The following is a 7,873-nucleotide window of genomic DNA, read 5'->3' as shown; positions in this document are numbered from 1 at the left end:
GACCATTAACTTTCTCTTTGTGCAAGTATCTGTGGATGTGCAAAAATCAGAACACCAGAAAGCAGAACTATGTGACGTGGACATGGAATCCTCTGGGTTGTCGATTCTAACCTTTGTTGGACAACTGCTTCCAATGCTAGTCTGAGGTTTTCGTGGAGGATTTTCATCAGTTTCAGACAATTCCAACCGTCTCAAATGAGGCCTAAGATTTTCTTCAACACATTGATAGCAGCAAATTTAACAACAAAACAATGAATATTGAAAGCTTACCCTGAATTTTCAGCCGTCGATATCACTGCTAATTTCATGAAAGCACCAAAGAATTTGGCAACTCAAATTCTTTCTAAACAATCACCTGAAATCATAGCGCACAGGAAAATTAAATCACCTCAAAGCAGAAGCCTTAACATATAAAGATTCATCAATTGTTTGGGGAAAATACTATATGAAAAAAAAGATATCACGGGAAAAAAATGCCTACTTACCTAAGTCCACCGTTCAAGTTTATTAGCGCTTTGAATCATCTCCCAAAACAATCAACTCTTGGAACTAATAATAAGCAGAGATGACATGATTTGGTTGTAACAGAACTTCAAGATTCACATCATTGTAACAAAACTTCAAGCTTTTTGTGAGATTTTTCTTCAAAATGTAAATAGACCAGGACAATCTCTTAGGTACTATCAACTTAGTATTCATTTGAATCGGAAGCTTTTTAAAAATGTAATGAAGAACTGAAAACGATGAGCAACCTTACTGAACAAAAGAGATTGATCCAGCCACATTAAAGTAGAATGATCCTGAAGAAACTGATATCATCAAGGAAGATACAACAATATCATGAGATAGAAGAGGGGGATGGAAAGCGACGGGCAAAGCAGAGTGAAAGAGGGCATGAAAGAAGAAAGGATAGATGGGATTAAACTAAAACAACAACATGGACTGAGTAGTTACTAAAAAAGATAGGTTGCGGAGTACACCGAAGACGTGGAAGTAAGTGAATATGACCAAGACAAAATAGGGATAGAAGTACAAATGATTCAACATTTTTCATAGATCAATAATTGTACTACACATTCCTTTTCTTGATCTACTTTATACCAAAGGGAATTTTAATCAATTTTTCTATTGTAAAGATCGTATAATGTGGGGTTGATTTCTACAACATGTCTATATGAGGATACATTCATAAAAAAAGTTTCATTGTATTTCTCAAATTTAAGTAATATTCTATTGAAAAACCTCACTGACATACATTGTTTTTCCTTGAGTACACATATACATTATTTTCAAGATGGCATCCACAAAATATGTTTGATTCCTTTTAATTGTTCAGTGATACTCATCCGATCATGTGGTAGAATATTTATTTATGACAGAATAAAAACGCCATCTTACTTGTAGTGTTATTCAAAAGTTGTGTTCATCTAACTTTCCAGTAGTAAAGTTACTTGTAGTGTTATTCAAAACACCATCTTACTTTCTATCAAGTTCAAGTAAAGAGGACCACTTGGTGTTCAACTCAATGTTTAATATATATAGCTATAAAGACGCACGATGAAAGAATATACTACTTACAACAAACAACATCATTCTTCATAGAAATAAAAATTGTGTTATTAATGGGAAAAAAGGTAGTAGTGGTCTAACAGCTAGCATCCTACTTGTAGAAGGATAAATCAACCAACTCCACATAAACACAAACTTGATTTATAAAAATTATAGTAATGAAAAAGTATAGCAAGCATATGTTCAAAACATAAGTTCAAACTTAAACATAAAAAAGTGAAATGTCATGAAAATACCATCTACAACACACTGCACAACTTTAAGCATTCCAAATTTTGTCATCCATTTATTTGTCTGATTTTTCTCTTCTCTTATCCTTCATTTTGGGGTCTTTGAAACGTTATAAGATATATTTTTTCTTCAGGACCTTCAAGATGTGAACTTGATTTGAATAACCAGAACATCAAAGAAAAAACAATAGATAAATGGGAGGGAGGAAGGGGGGTTACCTTGTGTGAAGGTTAGGCCAATTCTAGCTTATATGTAAATTTAATTTTTACAATTTAAAAATAGTGTCAGACATCAAAAAGTGTACCAGGTAATGAAGGCAATTATATGAACAATGTTCATAAAGATCTACTCTTGTGATATACTATGATTTTTTTCTCAATTAAAAATATAAGAACATTAAAAGAAGCCTCATTAAGTATAGCTTTATGACTCACTAAATTATTCTCTGTCCCAAATCCTGAGCCCTTTTATTTTACTAATTTCTATAGTTATAAGAAGTCACTCATTTTTTTTTTTTACATGTATTCTGCATATTAAAGTGAATTTTCATATTCATGAGTTGCGTCGGTGATAATTTCTCGATCCTAAGGACAACAAAAAGATAAGTAGACTTTCATCAATGAAAATTTTCGAAAAATACAACTAAACAATTAAGAGTAGAACTTCACTTATGAAGAAGCTCGATTTAAAAAAAAAAAATAGTACCTGAAAATAATAGCAGTGTCATTCCGAAATATGTCAAGGGCCTTTTCATAATCTTAAGAGAGTGAGTGTTTTCAAGATCCTGCACCAATTTCTCATAGCTCTTTGTCTCTATCGTCGTTACTGCCTGCCCTAACAAGACATTAACCCAAAGAAATATAATTTTCAGGAGCACGCACCCAACATTAAAGGAACATAGACGGAACATGCGCCGAACATCAAAGGAACATAATTTTCAGGAAACTTGGTGCGACATGTTAAAAGACCGGCGTTCCACATGACTGAGAAAGTCCTATCATGACATTTCAATGAAGAAGTTGATAATATATATGTGAGAAAGCAATAGCATATACACTGCACATTACACAAAAATAATAAAACAAAAAGATAGAACTTTTTTATGAACAAAGAGATTTAATATCACTGTTGTAGCTGTGATATGGAAACACATGTTATGAATAATCTTTCGTTTTTAAATATACTTGGAATGGAAATGATAACATGCCTAATTGGATACCAAAGAATCACAAGCCCCACAAAATTATTTTACTATTTTCACATAAAAAATTTACTTCTTAGTTGATAACAAACTTATTTCCAATGAGCCTTTTAACATCATATATAGTACGTTCTAGGTTAAGACCTTACCATATTCCCTTGCTTCCCCCTACCTTACACTTTCTGCTCAAATTAGAGAAATCTCCTAGAAGAGTAACATATTAGATCAGTTAAAAACAACAACAACAATTACAAATTTCAAGAAAGTAACTACAATAATTAAATATATCTAGCAAATTGTTACCTTGTCATTGAACTTAAGCTCAACTTTTAATGGTTTCATTGTCGAGTTGCGAAATAAAAGTCACCAACATGATTTCATCTGATGGTTGAAAGAAAACTCCAAGTATCTTTAATACAGAGTCTTTTAAACTTCAGCACAAGCTCTTCAAACTAAGTGTCAAGCTCAACAAAAGGAACACAAAATTAAGTATCCATTCAAAAGTACTTACCTTGCACCAAAGTTTACTTCCAACTAAGATGATTTCTTTTGCTAACATATTCAGAGGAGAAGTAATTTTTACATTCGGAGTCTAACCTTAGTGAGTAAACTACAATAGAATTTTATATACATAAGTTCCTGGAAGACGCTCTCAAATATTAAGAAGCAGCTGGAACTTTAATGTCATCTTTTAAAGTATTATCATAAGAATTGATTTGTACGCTTGCCCATAAAGATTTATATACATCAACTTCCTATTAAAAGTAGAATATTTCAACACATCATTTTTCAGAGGGCTATATCATTATGGATTATCTATCCTTTTCATTTATCTTGCAAGGTAAAGCGAGCATAGAGACTAAAATAGGTGAATATAAGAAATGTTTGTATGGAATCTTGAATTCATTTTCTAGTGCATCAATGTTTAATATTACCGTTTTAGTCTAAGAAGTGAATGAAGGATAGAGAAGGAGAAAAACTGAAAATTATATATCATTTTATTTTAAATACAAACATTTCAGAACGTCAAAGAGAAAATCTTCACAATCTAGCAAAGGTGAAATGTCAAATCCATAAGGAAGTAAATATGTACAAAATATTACTGAACCCATATGGTTAAAGCAAAACTCATTTGAAATAACTAAAAGAAAGTGACAGATTGCGTTACCTGTAAATCTAAAAGAAATTGGAGCTAACGATTAGTAGGAAAAAAGTATATACACAACTTTAGCAGAGGGATGCATAACAGAAGTGATCTGCCTCAATCAGAAAGATTTACATACACGTCCAAATTTAGCAGAATCGTTTTATCTTCAAGTATAAGACATTATAGTCCATACACAACTTTAACATTTAATGATCGATAAACAAAGATGACAATTTATTCTAACCGTACCGAAATATAAAGGTGAAACTAATGAGAAAGACGTTGACTTAAAAACACATGAAGATCGTAATTTCTTTAGGAGAATACCAAGGACGAAAACTATTTATCAACGTATCCATTATTCATTTAGTGAGTCCCAATTTCTGAAAAAGAGATATGTACACAGAAAGGTAATCCAGCTTTCGCTAGCTTCTTGTTTGTTTTATTTTGTTAAGTTCCAAGATGGTTGGATTTTCAGTTCATTCAATTTAGCCAACATGAAATGGAAAATATAAGTGAACAAAGAAGCTTTCAAACCCCTTGAAGGCTTAATAGAGTACTAATGATCGAGAAAAAGAAAAATGAAGAACAGTTATAATGGTAGCAGAATGTAACTCCTGAAGGTCAGTCCCACAAAAGGGATTATCTCACATAAGATTCTACATTCAAAAATTATAGCAAATGCTCTGAAATAAAAATATCGACAGCACACATATCACGGATAGAGCTGAATATGAGCAAGTATAATACTATGCCAAGGAAAAAATGAAACAAACTGTCACAATCAAATTAGAGAAGATGAAGCATAGTTAAGGAGTATAACTATTTAGATTGCAGACCAGAAATCTATGAACTTACCTGTGAAAATTGGAGAAATTGAGTAGATTTTTTTTTAATATGAAGTTTCTATGCCCATCCCAGCATATCGTGTTTGCAATCATCTCATTTCTAATGTGTTGTAACTTTTTCAAAAGATTGTGATTTTCCGGATAAATTGTGAATTTTACAAAGGATTGTGACTTTTCCAAAAGAGTTATGAATTTTTCAAAGGATTGTCACTATTTCGAAGAGTCGTGACTTTTCAGTCAAGGCAGACCAAAATTTTTTTTAAAATAAAAATGAAACAGATAAATAGGGAAACGGACAGGAGAAGGAGCAAAAGAACCAGAAGCAACAACATCTAATTAACCCTAAATCCAGTGCATGCAACATTACTAAAACAGAAAAGCGAAATAGATCAGCAAAATTGAATGAAAAATCGAACCAATCGAATAAAAAATCGACAAAATATGACCTAAATTCAAAACAAAAGAAATAAAAGCACAAATATCGATAGCCGTCAGATACTATTGGAATTCTGTGGGAAGATTTATGATAACATTTGAAAGAAGATGGAAGAAAGCTGGTTAAAAAGTAACAATTGGAAGATAATAAAAGAGGTAGTTGATATGGAGAATTGGTAAAGTTTCATCGGACATCCCTATGCCTTCCATGAAGACGAACATGAACAATACGGTCACTTTGCAGAGCAAACTTTTTCTTAAAAGCTCGGACATAGAAGATAAACAAAATCAGTACGTGATTTATTTTTCTAAGTACTGAACTTTCTGCACATTACCCGATCCAATCTTCCCAATAAAGAAGACAATCAAAATTTTCAGAAAAATAAACTAAGCGAAAAAGGAGAAAATACGAAGGGCTCTTCGACCAACCTTGTTCAAGGACCAATTTAGGCTTTCCGTTAGAGCTGGCACAGCAAACATGTTAATTTGGCTTAAACGATGACGCAATACCTGTGTAGGTCATCCGAAACAAGCAGAAATGTTGAGGCAAGCTTGACAATCCGATTTGAACCCTGTAGACAAACAGAAAACAGCAGCCAGCAGATGGATTCACCATCGAAGAGGTGAGAAGCAGAAGGAACAGTTGAGAGACTTTACGAAGGAGAAGAGTAAGTCAAAGCATGAACAAGTACCTGCGCAGCTGGTTCGAAAGAAACCCAGATCTTCAGCAAAGGCGGAGAGAGAGATTGAAATTGTGGCTTGAGAGAGAGATTGAAAGTGTGTAGAGAAAGAGGAAATACTAAGGAGCAGACGTATTAGCCATTGAAGAGATCACAAGTAGAAGGAAGAGTTGAGAGAATAGTGCTATTGTAGGAAGGAGGCGAGAAATTAGGGTTACCAATTTGTCTGATTATAGGAACAAAGTTGTAGAGAAAGTGTGTTTATTTATTGATATACAATTAGTACTACCATTAGTACAATCCCAAAATGCAGTATTGGTCCTTTTTAAGTGTCACTTCTACAGAAGGGTAAAATAAAATAAAATAAAAAAATATATATAGTAAATTTATCATTTTATTCTTATTAATTATGAAGTGGATAATTAAAATTTTAAAATTTTTAAAAAATTCAACATTTTTCAAAGTAATAAATTGAGGATATAATATAATTTTTTTTTTTTGTCTTTACTTAATTTGTCAATATAGACAAATAGTTAGAAACAGCTAAAAATGAAAAAATTAATAAATAATTAGAGACGGAGGGAGTATCTTTTATCTCAAACATTGCCACATAACCCATCTAGATTCTTCCATGAAATAATTTTGTGTGTATAAAAATAAAAACTTATAAGTGAAAAATTGAAATTAACTTTTCCAGCAAAGAAAAGGTTAGCCCAGCAAAAAAAATACAATGAGGCAAAACAGAGAGTTTAGGAATTTTCTTTACAAGGGTGGTTGCCCGTCTCTTGTTTTAGCCAATGATTTTCCAAAAAAAAAAAAAACAACAACCCTTGGTTATGTTAATTACTGGATCATTGAACTTGGAAAGCATATATATACTACTAGTTTTTTTTGTCTCTGTTAGACTATGTATGTATGTATGTTTGTTGATTTTCCCATAAAATTTGAGGCGGTGATGATGATTTCTTCGGATTCTGGGCTAGCTGAATCGGAGATGGAGACTATCCGATCCGTATCTTGGCTTGGCAAATCATTATTTTGCAGCCATGGCGTGGTCGCTTCTCTTTCGCCCCGATCTCTTTGCAGATTTGAGCCTCTAGGCTCTAAATCTTAATCTTTCGTGTTTTGCTTATTCTCTAACCTACCCAGCTGACCCCAACTTCCCCACTTTACCTTCTAATTCTTTCTTGTTTTTTTTTTCATAAATTATATATTTTCTTTTTGATTTTATTTTTCATAAATAGTACTTATTCTATTCCTAATTATTTGTCTATTTTTTAATTGACGACATAGTAAGTTTATCACTTTATCTTTTATTAATTATGAAGTGGATAATTTAAAATTTTACGGTTTTCAAGAAATTCTACATTTTTCAAAATTAATTAATGAATGGTATAATAGATAAAAATTTTTTGTCATTTCTTGATTTGTTAAAATAGATAACTAAAAAGGAAATATTGGACAAGTAATTAGAGACAGAGAGAGTAAATGGAAAAGGGCATACATTTTTTTAAATTTATTTCAAAAAGTTAGTTACACGCTTAAATTATTATCACGACATATTACACACACATCTTTACTATTTAAAAGTGAATTTAATATCACCCTTCGTTACTTAACATCACTCTCACAATATATGGTGTGTTACACTTGCTGCTACATCGGCACTGCGTAGCTGTAGCGATACATCTGAATTTATAATTTTTTATATTCTTTTTTTTTTTTTTTTTTTTTTTGTTTTGTCCTTGCCTTACCCCTCTCC

At 32.0% G+C, this 7,873-nt stretch overlaps 1 long non-coding RNA gene across 9 annotated transcripts in view; it reads right to left on the bottom strand.

Moving 5' to 3' along the window:
* Positions 1-5,025, bottom strand: part of LOC102595169 (uncharacterized) — a 15,823-nt gene extending 10,798 nt beyond the window's left edge. Inside the window, exons 1-5 of one of the 9 annotated variants that reach the window (XR_001472777.1) lie at positions 3,305-5,021; positions 3,151-3,205; positions 2,506-2,794; positions 753-809; positions 356-642 (exon numbers count right to left, since the gene is read on the bottom strand). This is a non-coding gene — a long non-coding RNA (uncharacterized lncRNA). Of the gene's footprint in view, positions 1-355; positions 643-752; positions 1,937-2,505; positions 3,206-3,304 lie in introns of all 9 variants that reach the window. The other 8 variants (XR_001472779.1, XR_001472780.1, XR_001472775.1 and 5 more) reach the window with 8 other exon arrangements.
* Positions 5,026-7,873: the final 2,848 nt, after the last annotated feature.

This window comes from Solanum tuberosum, unplaced genomic scaffold (assembly GCF_000226075.1).
Source record: "Solanum tuberosum cultivar DM 1-3 516 R44 unplaced genomic scaffold, SolTub_3.0 scf00028, whole genome shotgun sequence".
NCBI lineage: Eukaryota > Viridiplantae > Streptophyta > Magnoliopsida > Solanales > Solanaceae > Solanum > Solanum tuberosum.
Note: the sequence above shows the minus strand (reverse complement) of the source record. Positions and strands in the feature narration are given on the sequence as shown.